Source organism: Anomaloglossus baeobatrachus, chromosome 1, assembly GCF_048569485.1.
Source record: "Anomaloglossus baeobatrachus isolate aAnoBae1 chromosome 1, aAnoBae1.hap1, whole genome shotgun sequence".
In the NCBI taxonomy this organism is placed as follows: Eukaryota; Metazoa; Chordata; class Amphibia; order Anura; family Aromobatidae; genus Anomaloglossus; species Anomaloglossus baeobatrachus.
The window spans coordinates 553,837,052-553,862,330 of record NC_134353.1 but is presented as its reverse complement, the minus strand read 5'-3'; positions in this window follow the sequence as shown (position 1 = coordinate 553,862,330).

Here is a 25,279-nt window from a genome sequence, read left to right as displayed (position 1 = left end):
ACATTATTTGCCATTTAGGTTTCCTCAGAAAAGCCTACTAAAGTAGAGACAGGATTCTTGACGTAAAAAAATATTTTGAAGCAGAATTGGAGCATTAATGTCTTTGTGCAGAAATACTGTCCTGTGATAATAGGTCAGGAAGAGGAGGAGGGGACAACATAAGCCTGATGATAAAGTTGTAGATCACGCATGGGGTGAATCCAGAGGCCTGCAGCTGTGTAGCTCAGCAGATAAGGAGGAGGAGGAAGCTGAGAAGGTTACATTGGCAATTCCCAAATGGAGTCTTCATTCATATGTGCATGCAAGGGCAGCAGTGCTGCCAAACTAGGGTGAAAATAAGTCACTACAAGTCTGATGATGTCATTATATTCTACATGAAACAGATACCCTTTCTCACAACCTTACATGCAAAGAGATTTTTAACCATGAAGTGTAATCAAAAGGCAGATTGTCTACACAGAAGTCTTCCCTGCAGGTTACCTCGGTGCCGCCCCCCTGCTAAATGAACATTACTGATTTGGGATAATGCAACTCTATCTAGTAGAACTTTGAGAGCAGACACCCTTTTATCTTTGTGAAGGTCAAGTCCAAACACACAATAAAGTCATATTTTATAAGATAAAAAGAAGGGTTGACTGGTACTTGAACCAAAAAAGTTCCTTTCCATTGAGGTTTTGGATCACTGCCCTCTTTCCAGGCATGTTGTATCCTGCAACCAACAATATTTCTTCTTGGTTGAGAAATTGGTTTACTTGGTCCCTTATTGCTTCGATGTTTCTTGTGAGTGGTCCTTTTCTTCATCATATCTGCAGAAATGCCTGCGTGTGCTGCATCAGCTCTTGATCGCTGAGCTGCAACCTTTCCAAATGCAGTCTACATTCATCTGTGTATGCAGGGGCAGCAACGTTGCTAAACTAGGGTGAAAATGAGTCACCCCAAGTCTGCTGATGTTATTACAGTCTACCTGAAAAAGATACCCATTTTTCCACCTCACACGCAAAGAGATTTTTGTCTGTAGTGCCAGTTTTCCGGGAGCAAGAAGCCTATGCCTATCTGTCATGCATCACCTGATTTTTAACATTTAAATGCCAATCCACATCCTGTGTGTTGCATAAACCATACCGCCCTGCTGTGTAAAGGCACTATGGTGAAATGAGGGGGGAAAATTGATCTCAATTGGTCTGTCTGCCTGAAATGGTTTTTAAATCAAACACTCGAAGTCAGGTTTCAACATTCTCTTTTGACTGCAGTTTCAGTGGTCTGGGAGCAAGAGGCCTATGCCTGTCTGTCATCTTGCAGTTTCTGGTGAAGGTACAAATGTTGGTTCAGACCTTGTTCCAGGGTCGGTCCCATGCAACAATGTTGTTTTGTTGGGCTATTTGTAGTGTGTGTCAATTGTTGCCCCTTTTCAGTTGCCTGACCTTAATTTTTGGAATTGTGGAGACCCCAAGTAGGGTCTCCAAGTTGATTTTTGCCTGCAGTGCCAGTGTTCCAGGAGCAAGAGGCCTACACCTGTCTGTTATGCATCTCTTGATTTTTTAAAATTAAAATGCCAAGCCACATCCTGTGTGTTGCATGGACCATACCACCCTGCTGTGCAAAGATCCTATAGTTAAATGGGGGGGGGGGCAATTGATGTCACTGTCCGGCCTGCTGTGTGCCTGAAATGTTTTTATCCATTTTTGTTAAATTTTAAAATTTAAAATTTAAATACCAGGCCACATCCTTTGTGTAAGTTAAAACAATTAGGCAGTGCTTAAATTAAGATGAATCAGAGAACGCAGTGACACAGCCGCTGAGTTGTGGAACACTATCCAGGCCAAATTTGATAATTGGCTGTCTTCACTGAACCCTAAGCCAGAGAAAGCCATGTGCCATTACGATGCAAACTTAGTGGCAGTGCTCCCTCTGGGGGACATTATATATGCATTGCATGGATAAACCTGGTTGTACAGAAATTTCTAGGGTACTATTATGTCCTGGATGCGCTGCTGCAGAAGGCACGGTCACTGTGTGCTCACTTTTTAAAATTGAAATACCGAGCTACTGCCTGTGTGACGCCCTGGACTAGCCAGGTAGTCATAGATAGACCCCCGCACTACACCTGTCCCCCAAAAAGGTGTCATCAGCCAACCATTAAAACCTAGTCACCTCCCTCAGAGCTTGATGAACACACCAGGGGGCGGAGCCAGGTGGTTGGCCACGCCCACTGACGAGTTCAGAGGGATTGAGGCAGGAAACAGTGGAGTTTAGGAGTTCAGTTGAGTTGAGTCAGTCAGTGAGTAGTGTGAGGAGGCTGACAGGTGCCGGGGTTGGAGCCCGGGCACCTTTGGCTAGGAGGCGAATGGTGGCCTTAGCCTGCAGGAGCCGGGAAGATGGCTCGGTGGAACTGTGGTGGACCGGGACAGGGTAGTGGCCCGCCGGTACCGACCCGGGGAAGCGACTTGGAAACCGGAGCACACAGGGGGGTACTCAGACCCTGAAACGAGGTCCAGAATCCACTGGACTGAGTTAATTAACTTATTGCGGTCTGGACTATAGGTCCTTTCCCACCCAAGTCCCGACTAAAGACAACAGCCCACCGAGGGAAAAGCCACCGCACAGGCAAAGAGATCCCACGGGCCAGTGTCTGCGGGCAAAAGGGCTCTCCCGGCATCCACAAAGCCGGGGAGCGGACTCAAATCGCTGAAGCACAGGCATCCCAAATACACAACATGGTGCAGGAGAAGGCCCAAGACCACCAAACCGGGTTGGGGACCAGACGCAGCCGGCTGCGGGCACCGACCAGCATCAACTTGGTTTACCAGAGACTTGTGTGTGTCAATAACAGTGAGTACAACAGTGCCATCCTGCCGCGCACCGTATGGACCGCCCAGCTATCCCCAATGGGTCCTGGGGCCACCATCCCTGCCCACAGAGGGGTTAACAACTTGCTGCATATACATCTCCCCCGGGTGCCCCGTAACTGCAGCGGTGGTGTCTACCTTCACCACATCCCATGGGTGGCGTCACAAACTCAAGCGCGGCTCCGGCCATGCACCTACCTAACCCCCACCAAAAACGCCAGCACCCCCTTTCAGAGCAAAGTGACCCCGGTCCTGAGGCACTCGAGCCACCCACCAATGAACCCGGATCCGAGTGGCTCGGCTGCAGCCGAGCGCAGGGCGGTACACCTGCGTGTTGCAAGGACTGTACCTCCCTGCAGTGCAAAGACACTATGTGGAGAGGGGGCGATTGATGTTACTGTACTGCTGTCTGCCTGAAAGGTTTTTAATTGTTGAAACTCCAAGAAGGGTCTCAGAGTTATGTCTTGTGGGTAGTGCCAGGCTACTGGGAGCAAGAGGCCTACACCTGCCACTCAGGCATGTTTTCTTTTTTAAAATTGAAATGCCGGCCCACAGCCTATGTGTTGTATGAACCATACCTGCCTGCTGTGCATATACACGGGAGAGGGGCAAATAAGGCTACTATACTGCTATGTGCCTGAAAGGTTTTTAAATGTTGAGACTCATAGATGGGTCTCAAAGTTGTATCTTGTCTGAACTGGCATGTGTATGGGCGCACCAGCCCTACACCTGTCTCTCATTCACCTCTATATTTCTTATGGCAATAGTCTAGAAAGCTAATGGCTATGCCAAAACAGTGATACTGCACTGTAAAGCGAAGTTTTGCTGCTTTATCTCTCTCTCTCTCTCTATATATATATATATATATATATATATATATATATATAATATATAAAGCTGAACGTGTGTATGTGTGTATGTGTGTGTGTACGTATGTATGTTTGTATGTATGTCCGGGATTGGCATCCGCACCGTCGCAGCTACAGCCACAAAATTTTGCACACTCACACTTCTGGACCCCAAGAGCATCATAGGCTATCTTTTGAGGGGAAATTTTAACCCCGCTCTTTACAGTTATTCACCAAAAAAACTGCCTCCATTAAAGCGAATGGAGCTGGGAGCCACAGTGAGAACTTCAGAAGAATGCGCAGCCACGCCCTTATATGGAACGTTGGCGTGTCACAATGCAGCCAGGGAAAGAGACAGACACAGACAGGGAAAGAGGCAGACACAGACAGGGTAAGAAACAGACATAGACAGGGTAAGAGACAGACACAAAGAGACAGACACAGACAAAGAGACAGACTGACAGGGAAAGAGACAGACAGGGAAAGAGAGGGAAAGAGAGAGACAGGTTAAGAGACAGACACAGACAGGTAAAGAGACAGACACAGACAAAGAGACAGAAAGACACAGGGAAACAGACAGAAAGGGAAAGAGAGGGAAAGAGACAGACAGAGAATGAGAGGGAAAGAGACAGACAGGGAAAGAGACAGACAGGGAAAGTGACAGAGATAGATAGACAGACAAGGAAAAAGATAGACAGACAGGGAAAGAGATTGAGACAGTTGGAGAAAGAGACAGAGACAGTCAGAGACAGACAGGGAAAGAGACAGACATACAAAGAGATAGAGAGAGAGACAGGGAAAGAGACAGACAGAAAAAGAGATAGAGAGAGACAGAGAGATATATACAGAGGGGGAGACAGACAGAGAATGGGAGAGAAACAGAGAGACAGTTACTATCCCGGGCGTTAATACATTCTATTTATACATTCTATCTCGGGAATGTTAATGCATTCTATTTTGTTAACAACAGTTATTAACCCGGGCGAAGCCGGGTAGTACAGCTAGTATATATATATATATATATATATATATATATATATATATATATATACAGTGGCGTAACTAGAGTTTGATGGGCCCTAATGCAAAGTTCAGACCTGGGCCCCCCCCTCCACATACACCGAAACTTGGGGTACGGGATAATGACACTGACACTCGGGGTACAGGATAATGATGCTGACACTTGGCTTTTACCCACAGCACCCAGATTTCCCATGATCACTCTATCAGCACCCAGCTTTCCTATGTTCTGATATCCAACTTGTCCTCGGCACCCAGCTTCCACATGCTCTGCTATACATCTTTCCTTCAGCACCCAGCTTTCCCATTTCAGAGCATGGGAAAGCTGGGTGCTGAGAGAAGATGTATAGCAGAGCATGGGAAAGCTGGGTGCTGAGGTAAAGAGCCTTTTTCCCTCAGCACAAAACGTTCCCATCCCCTGATTGTATCTTTGTCCCCGTTGTATATAGTTCTCCAAATACAATAATGGCCCCCACATAGCCTTCCAAATAGTATAAAGGGTCCCACATAACCCTTCATATATTAAAATACACTTCCATAGTCCTCCATGTATTATAATGCATTTCCCATAGTTCTCCATGCATTATAATTCACCCCATAGTACTTAATATATAATACTGCACCACATAGTCCTCCATATATTATAATGCACCCCCATAATCCTCCATGTATAAAGTAGCCCTTCAATTATTATCATGAATTTCTCATAGTTCTCCATGTATTATAATTCACCCCATAGTTCTCCATGTATTATAATTCACCCCATAGTTCTCCATATATTATAATTCACCCCATAGTTCTCCATATGTTATAATTCACCCCATAGTTCTCCATATATTAGAATTCACCCCATAGTTCTCCATATATTTTAATTCACCCCGTAGTTCTCCATATGTTATAATTCACCCCATAGTTCTCCCTATATTATAATTCACCCCATAGTTCTCCATATATTATAATTCACCCCTTAGTTCTCCATATATTATAATGCAGCCCTATAGTCCTTCATGTATAAAGTAGCCCTCATAGCCCTCCAAATATTATAATGAATTTCTCATAGTTCTCCATGTATTAAAATTCACCCCATAGAACTCCATATATTATACTGCACCACATAGTCCCCAATGTTTTATAATGCACCCCCATAGTCCATGTATAAGGTAGGCTCTATAGTGCTTCATATATTATAATGTAGCCTCCATAGTCCTATATGTATTATAACGCAACCCCATAACACTTAATATTGTATTATGCACCCCCATACTCCTCCATGCATAATGCACCCCTTTATTCCATGTATAAGGTGTCCTTAAATTTGTATTATGCAGCCCCATACTCCTCCATGCATAATGCACCCCTATATTCCATGCATAAAGTGTCCTTCATTTTGTATTATGCAGCCCCATACTCCTCCATGCATAATGCACTCCTATATTCCATGTATAAGGTGTCCTTCATTTTGTATTATGCAGTCCCCCCAGACCTCCATATATAATAATGCAGGCAGCCTCCCCAGTCCTCCATGCATAATAATGCAGCCAGCCTCTCCAGGCCTCCATGTATAATGTAGCAGCCAGCCTCCCCAGGCCTCCATGTATAATATAGTAGCCAGCCTCTCCAGACCTTCATCTATAATAATGCAGCCAACCTCTCCAGTTCTCCATGTATGATAATGCATCCAGCCTCCCCAGTCCACCATGTATAATAATACAGCCAGCCTCCCCAGGCCTCCAGGTATAATGCAGCCTCTCCAGGCCTCCATTTATAATATAGCAGCTAGCCTATCCAGGCCTCCATGTTTAATATAACAGCCATCCTCTCCAGGCTTCCATGTGCAATATAGCAGCCAGCCTCCCCAGGCCTCCATGTTTAATATAGCAGCCAGCCTTCCCAAGCCTCCATGTATAATGCAGCCTCCCCAGGTCTCCATGTATAATGCAGCCTCCCCAGGCCTCCATTTATAATGCAGCCAGCCTCTCCAGGACTCCATATATAATATAGCAGCCAGCCTCTCCAGGCCTCCATGTATAATATAGCAGCCAGCCTCTCCAGGCCTCCATGTTTAATATAGCAGCCAGCCTCTCCAGGCCTCCATGTATAATATAGCAGCCAGCCTCCTCCCGCCTCCATGTATAATGCAGCCTCCCCAGGCCTCCATGTATAATGCAGTATCTCCAGGCCTCCATGTATAATGCAGCCTCTCCAGGCCTCCATGTATAATAATGCAGCCTCCCCAGACCTCCTTGTATAATTCAGCCTCTCCAGGCCTGCATGTATAATAATGCAGCCTCTCCAGGCCTCCATGTATAATGCAGCCTCTCCAGGCTTCCATGTATAATAATGCAGCCTCTCCAGGCTTCCATGTATAATGCAGCCTCTCCAGGCCTCCATGTATAATGCTGCCTTCCCAAGCCTCTGGCCATTGTGTACTCACTAATTTGTATTAAAAAAACCAACAACAAGTACTCACCCTCTTTCTCTTCCTTCCACCGCTACTGTCTTCACCTCTCTCCTCGTTCCCCAGCCGCTGCTCTGTCCTCAACGCTTTCCTCTTCCACCTCTGCTCATCCTCCCCTCTACTCGTTCTCCCGGTGCTGCGGTCGGCGCATTCAGCATAGCAGTCGCACGGGAGTGACGTCACCGCACAGGCACAGGGGGAGAATGATGATGCACAGCGCGGCACCGGCCACGCCATGCTTCATCATTACTGTGCACGGTGTTGCGGGAGCCGCTGCAGCCGCTGAAACCAGGCAAGGGGCCCCGATACCACCGCCAACACCAGGCAGGGGGGCCCGGTGTCGGCGGCGGCACCGGGTCATATAGCGGCTGCGTGGTCTGTGACAGATCAGCGCAGCTGCTCTCTCACTGACAGGAGCTGGCTGCTGATCTGCCGGGCCACCGCTAGGCCCCTAACCTTCCAGGCCCGGTCGCAATGGCGACCGCTGCGACCGCGGTAGTCAGCCCCTGTATATATATATCTATATATACAGTGTATATATATATATATATATATATATATATATATAGTATATAGTATGTGTGTATATATATATATATATATATATATATATAAAAACATACATATGTATGTATGTATATATATATAGATATATCAAAACATACAGTATATATATAATATATAGTATATATATATATATATATATATATATAGTTGGCTCGAGAGGCTATAATGTAATAATTCGGGAAAATGTATATTTAGGTTGCATAGATTTTGCTAGGTAGAAGTGAAGTAGTATCCTTTTAAACAATATGTAATTGGTTAATGAGGACATAACGTAATGAGACTTCTAACTTAGATTTGAATAAGATACATTTTACTTAATAAAACTGGAGCAGTATCCTATTAATCCATGAAAAAATTCCTCTAGGTGGAAAAAGCAAAATAACAACAAGAACTTGTGTAACCAAGTCTCCGTCTATGTTACTCCCGGGAGCTATAAAATGAGATGCATTCTGACATATTGCCAATTCTCCGAGGATGGAAACCGCAAGTTTCAAAATGTGAGGAATACTTTTTGATCCATGGAACTTCTATTTTTGCTTTGTGTTTATCCTCAAGATTGTCCTTTACTGAGGTGGGTATGGACATTATGCATAAGAGGAGAGCTTGTGACTTTTCTTGATTAACCATGCACTGTGGTATTATCAAGGTAGTGTTAATAAGCATGTAAGAGTTTATTAACCTGGCGTAGTGTATCGATAACCTGGCATATCTACTTTTATGTGAATTAATAAATTCACCATTGGTGCACTTTTATCTTTTGGCATTTTATACCCATTCATGAACATTTTTTTTGGTGCATGTTTATCATTATCTACTGTCTACACTGAAAAGCGGCAGGAGTATTTGTAGATATATTTTCAGAATTTATTTCATTTCTGTGGTTTAACAAGTAGTACCGACTCTGGTTACACTACCATTCCATCGTTTTTATTTATTTTACTACTGAAGTGTTGCCTTAAAAGTCCCCTCACCCCTTTCTCATACTCACCCTCCATTAGTTTCACCTTCTGCCACCTCCGCTCTGGTCAGTCTCCTGTGATTTGTGACATACTGGCAGATCTAATGTTTCACAAATCAATGAAAGCCTCATTCTGGCCTTTTTCTGGCTCTGTTTGTCCAGTTAGAAGTTACTGGTACAAGATGGCACTACAGGACTAGAGCGACGCCTAAAAATGGTAAAGCCACAGAAGGGTAAGGGTAAGGCTGGAGTCACACTTGCATGTAACTAGAACGAGGATCGCGTAGCATTGCCTGGACAGGCTGCCGAGCAGTGCGATGCTCGCATGAGTCGCACTCACAATTGAGACAGAGGTTAGGGGACTTACATTTAAAGTACCAAGTAAAAAAATAAATTGTTGGCGTTCTGCTTTAAGTGATGTGAGGGTAAAGTGTGGTGTGAGTGCTTTTTGTGTACACAGGTGAAATTTAGTGTATTCAAAGAGGCATTTTTTTGAGTTTCACGTACATATGATTTTGTCCCAGTCTCCTTAATGCAGAGTGGTCTTGGTAATGGTGTCCAATCTGTGGTAAAGATTTGATGTCATCAAAGATGACATATTCATCAAGGACATCACAGAATATTTAATTAACAAACTGTTGGAATATAGCTGGAGCACTGTATACCCCAAAAGCTATGAAATACATTCTTTGAGACATTCATGAGTTCTGAATGCAATTTTCCAATTGTCACCCTCTTCAATAGTAAGCTCTACATAGGTATAGTTTACTGAAGATACATGCTGCATTAACCAAATCAAACGTTACTCATATGAGAGGCAATGGATAACAGTTTTTAAAATGATTTTATTTAAGCTTGATAATCTATGCACAAAAATATCTTGCTATGATTAATGGTGTAGGCTTTCGAGTGAAGTCTCACTGCAAATATGCTAATATAGCTTCAGTTTCTGGGGAGATAGAAAATGAAGATTACGTGCTCATTTCAAATAACTTTATTTTTTGAAAGCCTGAAGGCATTCTTTTAAAGATAACTTTTTATGTTATAAAACACTATTAACATGCAGATATTGGGTTAATCTGCAGGTTAAGAACATTATAAAGATAGCCAGCCGCTGCACTGAAAGCCTGAAAACTGGAAGGAAATGAACTTTATGCTTCCTGGTAGCCTTAAGCTTTGGGTCATAGAGGTACAGTAGGCAGTTTCAGTCACCACTCAGTACATAGTGGGTGGCAGCTGTAGCCAATCATCAGTGCAAAGGAATGGTTACACTACTCCAGCCATGCCTTTATGAATGAAAGCTGGAGGCTGCTGTGAGAAATAAAGTTGATTTCCTCCTGGCAGAGGGGGTTTCAGTGCTGCAGCCAGGCAGATTTAAAAAGCTAAGAACCTGTAGATTAACCCCTTTACAATGCGACGCCCCTGCGGTAACCAGGTGTCACAAAACAAGGTAACATCCCAGCAACAGCTCGGGTACCTGCATAACTGTGCCAATTAATACACACACCAGCACACCAGGACACATACTCTCCAAAAACCAGAGTTGGGAGACTCCCATAGAACAAGGTGACAGGGCTGGGCACTGTGAGCTAACAGGCAGCCAAGCTTGGAGGGAGAGATCAGACCTTGGGGAGAAACGGGTGGCCTGGGAGATGTGGGTAGACAGCGGAAAAGTGAGTCTAGAAAAAGTGAGTGAAGGAGGAGGAAGTGAAGTGAAGTAGGTGAAAGTGAGGAGTCATAAGAAAGGTGTCAAGACAGACAAAAATCTTGAGATACAGGGAAAGAGAAGTATAAAGACATTGCAAGGACGTGAAGAGAAACAACAGCCACTCAGGGGAGAAAGCAGCTGGAGAGCGAGAGAGCAAGCTCCAAAGACAGAGGGATCCTGTGGAGTGGACATCCAGGGCTCCCAGTACTTTGCACTCACGGGGTGCAGATCCCAGAACAGACTGGAACTTCAAGTCATCTGTTAACTCTGCCAGGCGTGTGGGTTTCCAGGACTCATTTGCCACCACTAACATCTGAGGCATCAGCAGCAAAGGGAGGACCGGGACATATTCCCTTAAATAGTCCAAGCTGCCTGCGGCAGGACCCAGACACCAGATGGACCTCCAGGAGCTCCATGCCAGGGAGGACCGACAAACATACAAGAGTGCATCAGTGGGAGAGTGGCACCCGGTTGTCTGGCACAGCTATAGTGGTCTCGGGAACACCTGGGATCTAGTACGTCTCCAGGGTGCGAACCCAGCTGTAAGAAAAAGCAACCAAACTGCACTCCCCTGTCTGGACTGATTTATTGCTCTGTGCCTCCACGTTAACCTTTACCTATCCCTGGGTAAAAGCCCTGCTCACGGAGGGCGCCACCATCCACGCTGCCCCATCCATCACCCCCAGGGAAGACTGGCAGCGGCAGCCCTACCATCCCTTTTCGTTTAAAAAATGTTCGACGTTGCCCCCGGGTACGGGACCCCTTGAGCCACGGACCGTCCTGATCCGAGCAGCTTGGCTTCCCCGTGGCACGACAACAATAATTCAGAAAAAAGAAAAAAAGGCGTGTTCACTCTGCGCTGCTTCGAAAGACTTTCTAAGGCTATGTGGCCCGGTGCTTTATTTCAGCAGAAAAAAGGCATGTCTTGGCAGGAAAAAAAACTGCTGAAAAAAAATGCTATTTTTATTCATTTTTGCTTAGTTTCATGCTTTTTTCATGCTTTTTTATGCTTTTTACCATCATGGTACCCACGAGGTTCAGACGCTGTACCTCTGTGGTGGCTGCTGGGTCTCCGGCTGATGTTACAGCCAGGACCTGGCTCCCACTGCTCAGAGTGGTGCTTGTGCCACTCCTGGCAATTTAACCCCCTGAATGCTGCGATCAGTGTGTTCGCAGCAGTCAGAAGGCAGGAAGAGGGATCTCTTACCTCTCCCTGGAAAATTGAGTCCTTGGAAAGTGATCACTGGAGCCTGATCACTGCCATAGTAACCCTGGGTCATCACCATGGCGACCCAGGTTTACTGAACTATGGATCACCTCATAGGCCAGGGCACCTACATCACCGAACTTCACTCCAGCAAAGTTCTGTAGCAAAGACCGCGAGGCATAGGTACAGGGAAACCTGACGATGTTCATGCCAGTGGATCTGCAGGAAACCCCAATGATTTGCCGGCATAAACGCAATTCACCGTGTGACTTCACTCAGGTTACCTGCGGTCACACGTGAAAGTCCAGCTGTAACTGTCATTAACCTGAGTGATGTTACCGCTAATCATGGCTCACTGTTCCATGATCGCACACTGTAATTTCAGATGTAGCAGTGCTAGAATCGTCGTGGTACCCGTGTGGATTACGACGGACCTTCAGGGGTGTTTTGGGGTTAATAAAGTGGTGAAAGAGGGTGTCTATTTTTCTTTTATTTCAAATAAAGGATTTTTCCGGTGTTTATGCTTAGTTACTTTTATTTGCAGATTAGTGGTGTGGTGTGTCATAGACGCCTGTGCCATCACTAATCTAGATCTTAGTGACAGCTGTGGGTTGTTATTAACCTCTTATATTACCCTGATTGACACCGCACAAGGGCAATTGGGAAGAGCTGGAGTAAGCACCAGGCTTTTCACATTTAATGGATGCGACAATCCCAGGCGGCTTCAGGTTGCTATTCTTAGCCTGAGGGGTGGTTTAATAACCATAGGACTCCTCCGGCTGAGAATACCAGCCCTCAGCTGTCGGGCTTTATCATGACTGTATCAAAATTAGGGGGACTGCACAATGTTTTTTTAAATTATGCATTTAAATAATTTGAAAAAAATCTGCATGCGGTTCCTCTTATTTTGATACACAGCCAAGATAAGCTCACAGCTGGGAGCTGCAGCCAGTACCCAGATTTATCTGTGCTGGTATCAATCCAGGGGGACCCTACGCCAATTGTTTTATTTATTTTATACCATGATTCCATGTTTTTCATGTTTTCCAGCACACTGTGTGAAAGAATAAATGGTCTCCTTCAAAAGTACAACTCGGCCCGCAAAAAACAAGCCCTGATACAGTTATATTGACGAAAATATAGAAACATTATGGCTCTTGGAATGAGGAAGTTAAAAAAAGCAAACAAAAAATGGAAAATCGCTCGGGGTGAAGGGGTTAATCCCACATCTGCAGGTTAATGGTGGTTTTTGACAGGACATGTTTTCTTTAAGTCCGGATTCAATTAAAAAAAAAGAATAAATTTATTATACTAATTTTATAAGAAGACAAAGTCATAAACTTGCACCCTTTCATGGTATCCTTTATTAAAAAAAAACTTCGAAACTCAAAATATAATCTATTGGATGGCAAAAAAGTATCAGCATGACAGTATAAAAAAAATATAGCAGTAATATACATAAAATAAATACAAAATAGCCTGGTCTTTGGCTAGCCTAAAAGCAACTCTTCTTCCTGCCCAATAATTTACACAGGATTCAGATGAGATTAGGGAACCTGACTGGAGACAGAATTGTTAATTTGTATACTTTAAACTGTCCAAATATTTTTAAGCTGAGAAATAAAGAGCTAGTATTCCCTTTCCTGCATTTATTACATGAAATATCTATCACAGAGGATTATATTGACCACTCTAATGTGACAACTGTCATGGATTATGTTCAGAAAGTTACCGTTATGGCCCTTGAGTAGACAGAGTGATTGATACATACTTCTAATAGAAGCACCATCAGTTGTCCAATCTTGAGAAGATTGATCCAATACATCAAACCATTGATTTTCTGGTAGTTTCCATATGAAATAGTATATTTATTGCAGAGAACATGGCGACACATTGTTTCTAAGATACAAACTGCCTATTTAGAATAGAATAAATGAAGCAGAGATATTTCTAACTTAAGAAGAAACACATAAAAAAAGTTTAGATTTTTTTTGGTAAATAAAATGACCAATATTTTCCTAGAAGTACCATACAGCTATTTATTCAGTTCTGTCTATCTGAAAAGCTAAAAAAATGGTTCTCTTTCAAGGGCATAATTTGGAACAGTTTGTGGTGGGAGGCAGAACAAAATTAAATTGCCTCTTCTCCACAAAGTATAATAAAATACATTTATCCTTCTCCTGCTCAAATAGATTTAAATATAATGGTGATATCTAAACAATACATAATAAATAATAAGATCCTCAAAACATAACTGCAATCAACAAAGTAGTGACTTTCCCATCAGACTATTGGAGGATATATTGGTGGGCTTAGGCTCTTATAGATTCATGTGGGCCAAAGTTCCAGCAGAAGACATTCCGATTTAGAGTAAACTACATGACAGAATAGACTATTTCTTCTTGATTGATTCTCAAATAATCAATAAGACCTGATGGGTGATTAATCCATCGTGAAGCATGAAAACATATAAACACGAAATAAACTTATATTGTCACCTATTTTATATATATATATATATATATATATATATGGCAGATGGGCCCATGGAGTCAATTTTCCTATTGGAACCAAGTCCCAGTCTGATACTAGTACTAAGTATAAACTATGCACACTTTAAGTCATCAATCGAGATCAACTGCATATCAGCCTACCAAGAGCACCAAGGGCCATGGTAGTAGCATTTTGAGGCTAAGAAAGGAAGAAAACAGCAAAACAGCCATTTATCAATTGACAATTTTAGAACTTGAAGGATATACTTTGGCATCTTTTCTACAAAGCTCTTTAATAATCATAGCTTCTATGGTAGGTAGGACTAGAGATGAGCAAACCTTTGGAGTTTCGGTTTGTAGGGCACATTTGAACTTTAGATAAGGTTCGGTTTCTGACCTTGACTTGATCCAAACCTCAATGGAAGTAAGTAATTGGGTACTTCATGTCTCCACCAACATACTGCAAGCCATAAGCAGAGCACTTCCAGGGGAGGGTGGGCAGAGTTTTTAATTTTTTTTCTTTGTGCGTGTGCACATTACATCTGATTGTGATGATTTTAACCCTAGTATGAGCCGTTCAAACACTGCACGTGGCTTGCACAGGGCTGAGCATCAATCATACCCAAGCACAGTGCTGCTCGCTTGAGTAGTTTGCACTCGTAACTCACTCGAGCTTTGAACCCAAACTTTGGGTTTTTTTGGAAGTCGGTTTCCAAACTCAAACCTCGAATCTCAGGCTTGCTCATCTCTAGGTAGAACGATGTACACGTTCATACTAGCAACAAGGCCTCATTCAGAAAGGCATATTGTAATATCACTTAGGAGTTTCAAAATGAGATGGGAAGTTTAATACTTGGTTTTATATATCATGCCTAACAGATTTGAAGAGGCTAAAATGTTGCTCATAACACTATGTAACACAATTTTTGTCTCAAGCTTTTAAGTGCTATATTCCAGGGAATCATGCCTAAATAGTCAAGAAAAACTATTTCATTAATTATAGACTTTACTTTTGTAACCAGGACAATGCAATATTCAGTTTTACGTATTTGCATAGGGAAATCGAAAATGTTCATCATTATTTTTTTGTTGACACAGTTACAAAAACATTGTATATGTCTTTAATATTGACCAAAATGAGCAAGAGTGGTTTAGAAGTGAGTAGCTTTTGTCAATTTACAATTATACTGCCAATCACTTTCACGAATCAACCCCCAAATATAGTCTTCCATCATGTTCTTGTTATACTGTCCTTGGTATCGTCGTTCAAAGTACTTTATATTCTGATGAAAGTGCTCGCCTTGCTCTTCTGAGTAAGCCCCCATGTTTTCATTGAATTTGTCAAGATGAGCATCCAAGATATGTAGTTTGAGAGACATCCTGCATCCTATTTTTCCAAAGTTCTTTATCAGAATCTGAACCAGTTGCACATATCTCTCATACTTGTGATTGCCCAGGAAACCATGCACCACTGCAGCAAAGCTGATCCAAGCAGCTTTCTCTTTTCTAATCAGCTTCTTTACGAATTCTTTGTTCTCTACAATCTGCTTGATTTGGGGTCTGACGAAGATACCAGCTTTTACCTTTGCCTCAGGAAGCTTAGGAAAGAGGTCTTGTAGGTACTTGAAGGCTGACGATTCTTTGTCGAGAGCTGTGACAAACTGTTTTATCAGGCCTAACTTGATGTGTAGGGGCGGGATCAGCATTTTTCATGGGTCCACCAATGGCTCCCACTTCATGTTATTCTTTCCCACAGAAAACTCTGTCTTCTGTGGCCAGTCTTGTCTGTGATAGTGCTGATTGATGTCCCAGCTGTCCGAAAGGCAAAGAAAACAAGGAAACTTTGTAAAACCGCCTTGGAGGCCCATCAGAAACACCAGTATTTTGAAGTCTCCAATGATGTCCCAGCCATAATCCTGGCTTCAGGACACATAACAATAGCTTGGCACTGGTGTAGTCCTCTTTGAGGTGAACCGAGTGCGCCACAGGCAGAGATGGGTACTTGTTGCCATTATGCAGCAGCACAGCTTTAATACTTACAACCTTTTAATGCCATCTAAATTAATGCAGGTATGTATCAACTGTAACACAAACAGAAATAGACAATTAAGGATTCTGTATTTATACTATTTTATGAACAATTCTCGCATTTCCGGAAGCTTCTCACGGTCTACACAACGTTGCACATTTTGCCAATATTCAAGAAAACAGATTTCAAATTATCAATGCCCTGACCACAAAAGCAAACTTTCTTGGGAATTTTTGCCATTCTCTTTTCACTTTAGTCATAAGTGATTGGGAAAACACCTTTGGTACCCAAGAACAAACAAAAAATTCAAATTTGTTACATAGTGTAATATATCACATATATGACAGTGTTAAGCCTTCTAATTATCATCTCCTTGTTTATCATTTGGACTTTTTCCCTTCACATAAAAAGTTGAATGTTTTTTGCTTGTTGACTTTGACGATAACCTTTCAGAGTTAAAAATGTAACCACCGTGAGTGTAAAATCCAGTGCATCATTTTCTGAGCAATGTTGTGTAGGCTGAATGTGCTTGTATAACGTTTTTTTCCCAAACTGCAAGAATTGTTGTTATTTTCTGCCGGTAATGGAGATGAGCCATAATGTTATGCTGTGTTTGTTGTTCTCTGCAACATCCTGTACTATATTTTTTTCTGGAATAATGAATATTTTTTTCATATTAAATTGTTAGCTGTCTGCGCCATTCATTATATGCTTATGTGGGTGTATTTTGTTTGAATGGCAGACAGATTAGTGCTTATATTAATATTGATAACTGTTTGCCACTGTTGTTTTTGTTTTGCATTTTTTTTCCCAGAAAAATCTGCTTTTCAGCATTTCCAATGTTATGTGACATACTGATGCGATCAGTGGGGGAGCGTAGTGCAGCTGTAAACAGCTTAAAGTTATTTTAGAGCCAAAGAAATAGTTGCAACTAAATGACATGTTGTTCAAGGGGCTTGGGTAAGATGTTTATTATAGTTAGCATCATTTCACCGGGGACATTGCAACAGCAATGGACCCCTAGCCCCATTCATGTGAAATGCTCAGCAAATCAATTGAGCAATACAGAAAACTGTCAAGCAGAAAGCAACACAGCAAAGAGTCCACCACTGGAGCCCATCACTTCCATGTCTTGAAATGGGGATTTATATGTTGTGCAACTGTAAAACGTAAAATATAAAATAAATATTTTTTTTAAGATATTGTTGGGTATCATTTGTATAAACAATTCATGTATGCTTGCTTTATGACTTTCTGTTAGTATCTTCATTGTCTAGACCTATCTGGTGAACATCACAGTCTGCAATTTCTGCGAGAATGTGATTCTGGCTCATAGTGATAAAGGAAAAAAGTCTCATTACAAAGTCCAGACTTAATTTGGACAAATGCCTTCATTAATTTCAGCATTTTGCTGTTTCTGCTAAAAGGAACTTGGTTTACATTCCTTTCTTTGAAAGCTAATCATCACAGTGTGGAAGCATACATTTGAGAATGCATTTAGAATAAAATGTGTGAACAGTATTATACCTTATGTTTACTTAGCTATGCCATTTTAATTTAATGAATTCCAACCAATATGAATTTATTATTTATATCCCACCACATTGAAATAAATGTAATAAAATTAATGAGCCATAACCTTAATCCCTTCATGACCTTGGACGTACTAGTACGTCCTATTTGGCGGGGACCTCCGACCTTGGAAATATCAGTATGTCCTATTTGGCGGGGACTTCCTGACCTTGGATATATCAGTACATCCAATTTGGTGGGGACTTCCTGACCTTGGATATATCAGTATGTCCTATTTGGGGGGACTTCTTGACCTTGGACATATCAGTACGTCCTATTTGGTGGGGACTTCCTGACCTTGGACATATCAGTACGTCCTATTTGGCGGGGACTTCCTGACCTTGGATGAATCAGTATATCCTATTTGGCGGGGACCTCCCAACCATGGATGTACCAGTACGCCCTGGCAATCGTGCGTGCACAACAGCTGGCCACGCATGATCGCCGCTGTGGGCTCGACTTACATGATAGCCGATATCTCATCACCAAGAGTGGAGTCTGCACAGACAGATATAATGTATTGCAATGCTGGTGCATTGCAATACATTATATCAGCGGTCAGAGCAATAAAAGTTAATGTGCCATAAAGTGACTAAGTATAAAAATAAAACAATTGTAAAAGTCTAAAAAATAATTGAAACTAAAAAATGAAAAAGAAAACTTATACCAATAAATATGCATATCTATATAAAAAAGGACACATATTTGGTATTGCTGCATCTGGATTTACCCAATCTATAAAACTGTCATGCTAGTTAATCCCAGATAATAAATAAATTCATAGTTCATAGTGTGCACTACTGCGCTAAACATTCAATTTACATATAAAAACACTTTATTTACCTGTTATATTGTGATCAAGGCACTGAACGGCATTTAGGCCGGAAACACACTTCTGTTAAAAACACGCACATGCCGCGAGACACGTATTTACTGTGTTGCGTGTGGTAAGTGGTAAGTACGTGTCTCGGGTACGTGCGGTCCACGTGTGTTCTACGTGTGCTATCCGTGATAGCACACGTAGAACCGGTAAATTGCATACTCACGTGATCCGCGCTGCTGTCCGTGGTGCTGATCTTCGGTCTCCAGCCCTACCATCTCCCCGCTGCTGCTGCTGCCGGCTGCAGTGAAGTGAATATTAAATGAACATAATGAGCGGCGGTCGGCAGCAAGTGGCAGCAGCAGCAGAGACAGGAGGGCTAGAGAAGGTGAGTAAATGTTTTGGGGTTTTTTCACTGACACTTGTGTTTTCTCCGGCGCGTGTCACACGGGACCACATCCACACTACATCCGTGTGGTACGGGTGCGGGCCGTGTGACACCCGTGCTGGCGGAGAAAACATGGACATGTCAGCATGTAGAAAAACGCACACACGTACAAACACAGACGGACACACGTTCCGTGTAGTTTTACGTGTATGTGCCTGCTGCAATAGGGTAGCATTGCTGAACGTGTCTCTGTGCCGCCGCTACGTGCAAAAAATGGCAAACACTGCATGAAGGTGACCGGAGCTGCAGAAGACACATCCGCTCCTGTCAGCTCCACGCAGCTAATGAAGACAGCCGCACGATCAGCTGAGCTGCCACTGAGGTTACTCGCGGCCAACGCTGAATACAGCTGATCGCGCTATTCCCTTCATTAGCTGCGTGGAGCTGATAGGAGCGGATGTGTCTTCTGCAGCTCCGGTCACTTTCATGCAGCACAGCTGGAAGCGACGCTGGACCATCCTGGAGTACACCGGACATGGAGGGCATTTTCGGGCTTATTAAATTGGTGAACAAGGCAATTTGTTAGTGTTTTTTTTTTTAATAAAGGATTGTTCGGGTGTGTGTGTTTATTTACTGTAATTTACAGATTAATCATGGAAGGTACCTCGGGGAAACGCCTGACATGATTAATCTAGGACTTATTGGTAGCTATGGGCTGCCAAAAACTCCTTATTACCCCGATTTGCCAACACACCAGGGCAAATCGGGAAGAGCCGGGTACAGTCCCAGAACTGTCGCATATAATGTATGCGGCAATTCTGGGTGGCTGCTTACTGATATTGTTAGGCTGGGGGGCTCCCCATAACGTGGGGCTCCCCATCCTGAGAATACCAGCCTTCAGCCGTATGGCTTTATCTGGCTGGTATTAAAATTGGGGGGACCGCACGCCGTTTTTTTTAATTATTTATTTATTTATTTTCCTGCACAGTATAGACACGCCCACCGGCTGCTGTGATTGGGTGCAGTGAGACAGCTGTCACTCAGCGTGGGGGGCATGTCTGATTGCAACCAATCACAGGCGTCTGTGGGTGGGGAAAGCAGGGAATACGAGATTGATTAATGAGCGGCCGGCATATTCAAAGTAATTGTTGCCGCGTATTCTCTGCACAGCTGTTCCTCGTCGCGCTGGTGATGGGGGAGCAGTAAGTATGAGAGAGGGACGCTCACTTCTGTCACTCGGGGGAATAGCGGTCACTGGTGAATCCTTCACAGGTGACCGCTAATCAGTACGCGGCACACAGACAGAGCTGCGGCATGACAATGAAGTCGGGTGAAGTTCACCCGAGTTCATTCTCATCGCGCAACTCTGTCTGCTGTCAGCCGACATGTATCAACGACATTGTGCAACACACAAACGGACATTCCACATGGACATTCCACGTACACATACACGGGCATTTTACACACAAACATGGACATTTTACACGTACACACGGCTCGCATATGCCATCACATGGATGCCATACGTACCGGAGAAACGCCCCAAAAAAACGGAACACGGACCCGAAAAACGGACCGTGTCACACGGACGTTTTTTTTGCGGAAGTGTGTTTTAGGCCTAAATGTGGTATTTCTGTAATTATACTGACAAAAAGAATAAAGCAGTCTTATCACTTTTATGACACAGCGAACAGCATAAAAAACCCTAATTCCTGAATTCCTGTTTTTTCTTGATTCTTTCTCACAAAAAGCGGAATAGAAAGTGATAAAAAAATATTTTGTAGCCCAAAATGGTACCAGTAAAACCTCCAACTAATTCCACATAAAACAAGCCCTCTCATGACTCATAAAAATAAAAAAAAATATAGCCTTCAAAATACGGTAATGCAAAAAACCTTTGTTTTGTAAAAAAAAAAAGCATTCTTAGTGTGATAGTAGACAAATATAAAACAAACTATATAAATTTGAGTGCTTACACTGGGCATTACCTGTATATCTGTGAAAAGGTGATTCAGGCAAAATTCTCAACAAAAAATGTATTTCATGAGGCAGAGGAGTCAGTTTGGACTCCTGTCTGGCTTGTAGCCTGGTGCTGTCCATATTCTTATGTGTCTTTTTAGGGGTGCATAAAAGAGTGGTCAAGAAGAGTTTTGTGTGACGCCCTGGCGCCGCCAGGTGGTCACAGAAAAACATTCACCCAACATAACACCATCTCACACTAGGTTCCATCTGCCGCAAAATCCTAGCCACCCCCCCAAAGTAGAAAGGACACACCAGTGGGCAGGACCAGGTGGATTGGGAGTGCCCTCCTAGGGATCTTGAGGATTCGGGGGTTGCAAGCCCCTTCTCTAATTCACCAGGCCGGGAGCAAGGTTCCAGACGTTGCTCCAGAAGTGTTAGCCCAGATAGAGCAAAACGTCAGCCCACCGCCGGGGATAGGTTATCCGCAAACACCCACTGAGATCCCAAGGGCCAGTTTTCGCGGGCATGACTCCCAACCACAACAGCATCGGGAGTGGACTTCCCCGTTCCATATGGAGTCGTCCAGAATTGAGAAAATTACAGAGTGCCGGAGGAAGGGACATCGGTACACCAGCCGGGTGTGGGACCCGAGTACACCCGGACGCGGCAGCTGGCCACTGACACCTTGGTTTACCAACAGACTTGTGTGCAATTATTTAACAGTCAGAACACCAACATCCTCCAGTCCGGCCCGGCGCGCCACCTCCGGCCTACATCACTCCCCATGTCCTGGACACTGAGCCCCGGGGCATCCACCCCTACCCACCGAGGGGTTAAACAACCAGCTGCCACTCCATCACCCCCGGGTGCTTCCCAACAGCAGTGGTGGTACTCCATATTACCACACACCGTGGGTGGTGTCACAAAGTATCTACAGCAATCCCCATACATATACGTCCCCTTTTATTTGAGTGTCCACACGACCCCCGGGTCCGGAAACCCCTCGAGCCACTACGGATCTGAGCAGCCTGACTGCTGACGTGGGGGTGGCACACTTCAAAACCTGGTGTCACGAATAGGATAGTAACCCATCCACCTACCTGGTGGAAGTGTGCCTTGTTTTGGACAGTGAGCGGTACTCCGTTTCAAATTTTTCGACAGCCACCATTTTGCCGCCATTTTTGGACGTGAAAACAACAAGCCCGGCGTTTTCTTCCCCGGAAAAGGGCGCAAAGGTAAAGCCCCACCCCCTGGGAACGTGGGCAGAAGTTGGTGACTCCCCATACAGGAAGCGCGAAGGACAGTGGGTCCCGTGAGACTGCTGTCGAACGAACCAAGGGGAGGACAGAAAAAGCGGCATGTGACATAAGAAGATAAAAGGCAGGGACACAAGGACTTTGCCAAATCCTGTTCCTGGACATGCAAGCGGCAGGATGTCTTAGGGGTCCGACAACCAGAAAGTGGAGAGGTCCATTCCCGGGACCGCTGACTGGATTGAAGCGTAGACGAAGAGGATGTGTTGGAGGATCTAGGCCCAGGCGCATTTTCTCATGATGCGGTGGACCACCGAGATGAAGGACTTGGCTGCCGCTGTCCGGGCACGCAAGATGGAGATGGCCTCGGAGGGTAAGAGGTGACCCACGCCCCTATGTTTCCCAGGAACCGGCCGTCCCAGCTGAGGGGCCTAGACTGCTCCCGTCCGCCACGTCGCCTCCCTCTCCGCCCTTGTCCGCAGCCAATACCCCGATCGGCCCGCTACCTCAAGCATCGGCAGCGGAACCCGTCATGTCTACCGAAGAGGCCCCTGCCATGGGGACCTTGGGCGCTGCCAGCATCCCCGCTCTGACACCCGTCCCGGCCCCGTGCCGGACCACAGACAGGAAGACATCCCCTCCGACCCCGAACTGGCCGCAGTGCTGATGACGTCATATCTGGCCCCGGCAGTCCGCCCGGCCGCAGCAGAGATGGCGACGGCTCCAGCAATCCGCTCGGCCGCAACAGAGACGGTGACGGCTTCGACAGTACACCCGGCCGTGACGGAGATGACGACGGCCCCGGCAGTCTGCCTGGCCGCACCAGAGGCAGTGCCCGCCCAGAAGCCACACGCGGCAATGGCGCAGGTCCTGCCCAGTACCCGGTCCCGGCTGTGGAGCAGCCGGGATGTACCTGCAGGGAGGCAGAGAAGCTGGTTGTAGCCGGCACCGAGGGCATCCGTGTGGGCCACGTCCCTGGGCAGGAGGAGGAGCATGGAGCCCGTGCCTTGTACTGGGAGCAACAAAAGTGACAGCTAAAGCAGGAGATTGCTACCCGGGAGAAGTGAAAAGCCGAGGTGCTGGCGCGCGCCTATCAGGAAAAAAATCACCTGCGGCAGGCTACCTTCCGGGCGAGGGGCCCGATTTATCGAGGGCAGGTACACCCCTTTAACCCCCAAAAGGGATGGGGGTTTATCTACCAGCCGGGACTGGATTATGAGATTTTCGTGTCCCGGAGGGATGTGGCCCCTCATCTGCCCACATGTCACCCGGACCGAGAGTTGAAGCCTGGGGACCTAGTGAGTTACACCAGACACTGTGGGGAGCGAGGGTGGTTTGCCCTTGATGTAAAGAAGTGGGTGGTGGTGAATGAAACCCCCTGCCTAGCCTCCCACAGTTTCCTGTATGAAGACCAAGAGTAAAAGGTAGCGGTTCCCAGCAACCTGTTCAGTTGTTAAAGTTAACCCCGTTTTTCCCTTTACAAATGGACCAAGACCTCAGGACTGGTGAGGTCACCCCAAAAACTTTCTTGGGTCTTGTAAATACCCCTACCTACCTTCTTGTTATTCTTCACTACTTACACCGCCTCCGGAGAGGTAGATTGGAGGAAGGGCCTGCAGTAGAGTAGGCCGAGACCCAGCCACTACTGAAACCGGTGTCTAACCTCCAGGCCAAGGGTCCCCGGACTTGGGGCCCTTGAGATGGACTGCCGGGTAAAGAACTTTTTACCCGGACCATGTAGGCGTTACCCAGAACTCCTGTGGACTGGGGAAAAGGGGTGCCCATCATTCTTAGCGGTGGCATCATGGAACCAGGTTGTTTGCTTGGTGGGTGAAGAAGAAGGGAATGCAATGTTTTTATGTTTTGCAATGCTTAAGAAATGTGCCTCCCATAAAGGGAAGAACTGTTTACAATGTTTTTACCTTTTCCTGTTTCTTTTAGAAAAATAAACGTCAGTGGTCGGACAGGTCGCAAACGGGCTGTATTCAACCAAAGGGGAATGTGACGCCCTGGCGCCCCCATGTGGTCACAGAAAAACATTCACCCGACATAACACCATCCCACACTAGGTTCTATCTGCCACAAAATCCTAGCCACCCCCCTCAGAGTAGAAAGGACACACCAGTGGGCAGGACCAGGCAGATTCGGAGCACCCACCAAGGGTTCTTGAGGATCCGGGGGCGGGAACAAGTCAATATCAGTTTTTAGTTAGTTGAGGTTGGAGTTGAAGTTGGGGGTCAAGTGGAGAGAAGTCTGTGACAGTGACAGACTGTGGGGGTCAATGCTGAGCCTAGTGGAGGGTGGCCAGGGTAGTGGCCCTGGTCTACTGGCTAGATGGCAAGAAGTGGACCGTGTCCAAATGCGACAGGAGTCTGGTCGCGGGAAATCCAAAGTGTACCGAGACAGAGTTGGAGCCCGCCGGTACCGACAGCGGAGATCCGGTCCGGAAACCTTGCACAGGCGGGGTACCTGGACCCTAGTCAGAAGACGGTTGCAAGCCCCTTCTCTAATTCACCAGGTCGGGAGCCAGGTTCCAGACATTGCTCCAGAAGTGTTAGCCCAGATAGAGCGAAACGGCAGCCCACTGCGGGGGATAAGGTATCTGCAAACACCCACTGAGATCCCAAGGGTCAGTTTTTGCGGGCACGACTCCCAACCACAATAGCACCGGGAGTGGACTTCCTCGTTCCATACAGAGTCATCCAGAATTGAGAAAATTACAGAGTGCCGAAGGAAGAGACATTGGTACACCAGCCGGGTGTGGGACCCGAGTACACCTGGACTCAGCAACCGGCCACTGACACTTGGTTTACCAACAGACTTGTGTGCAATTATTCAACAGTGAGTACACCAACATCCCCCGGTCCAGCCCGGCACGCCACCCCCGGCCTTCATCATCCCTGCTGAACAGAGGCCAAACGGAGTCATTAGTAACCCTGCTGCCTCATTATAGGGAAAGCATCAATCGGTATTACCTGAATCACATATTTAGGAGATATAGATGGAATCTCTGATGTAGGTGCTTAGCATAGAGCACAGAATAAATGTGAACTGATCAAAAATATTCTGTACCCCAAATTATCGCCAAATAGCATTCATCTCAACCCACAAAAAACAAGTTCCCATTCAAGTCCATCATCTGTTAATGGAA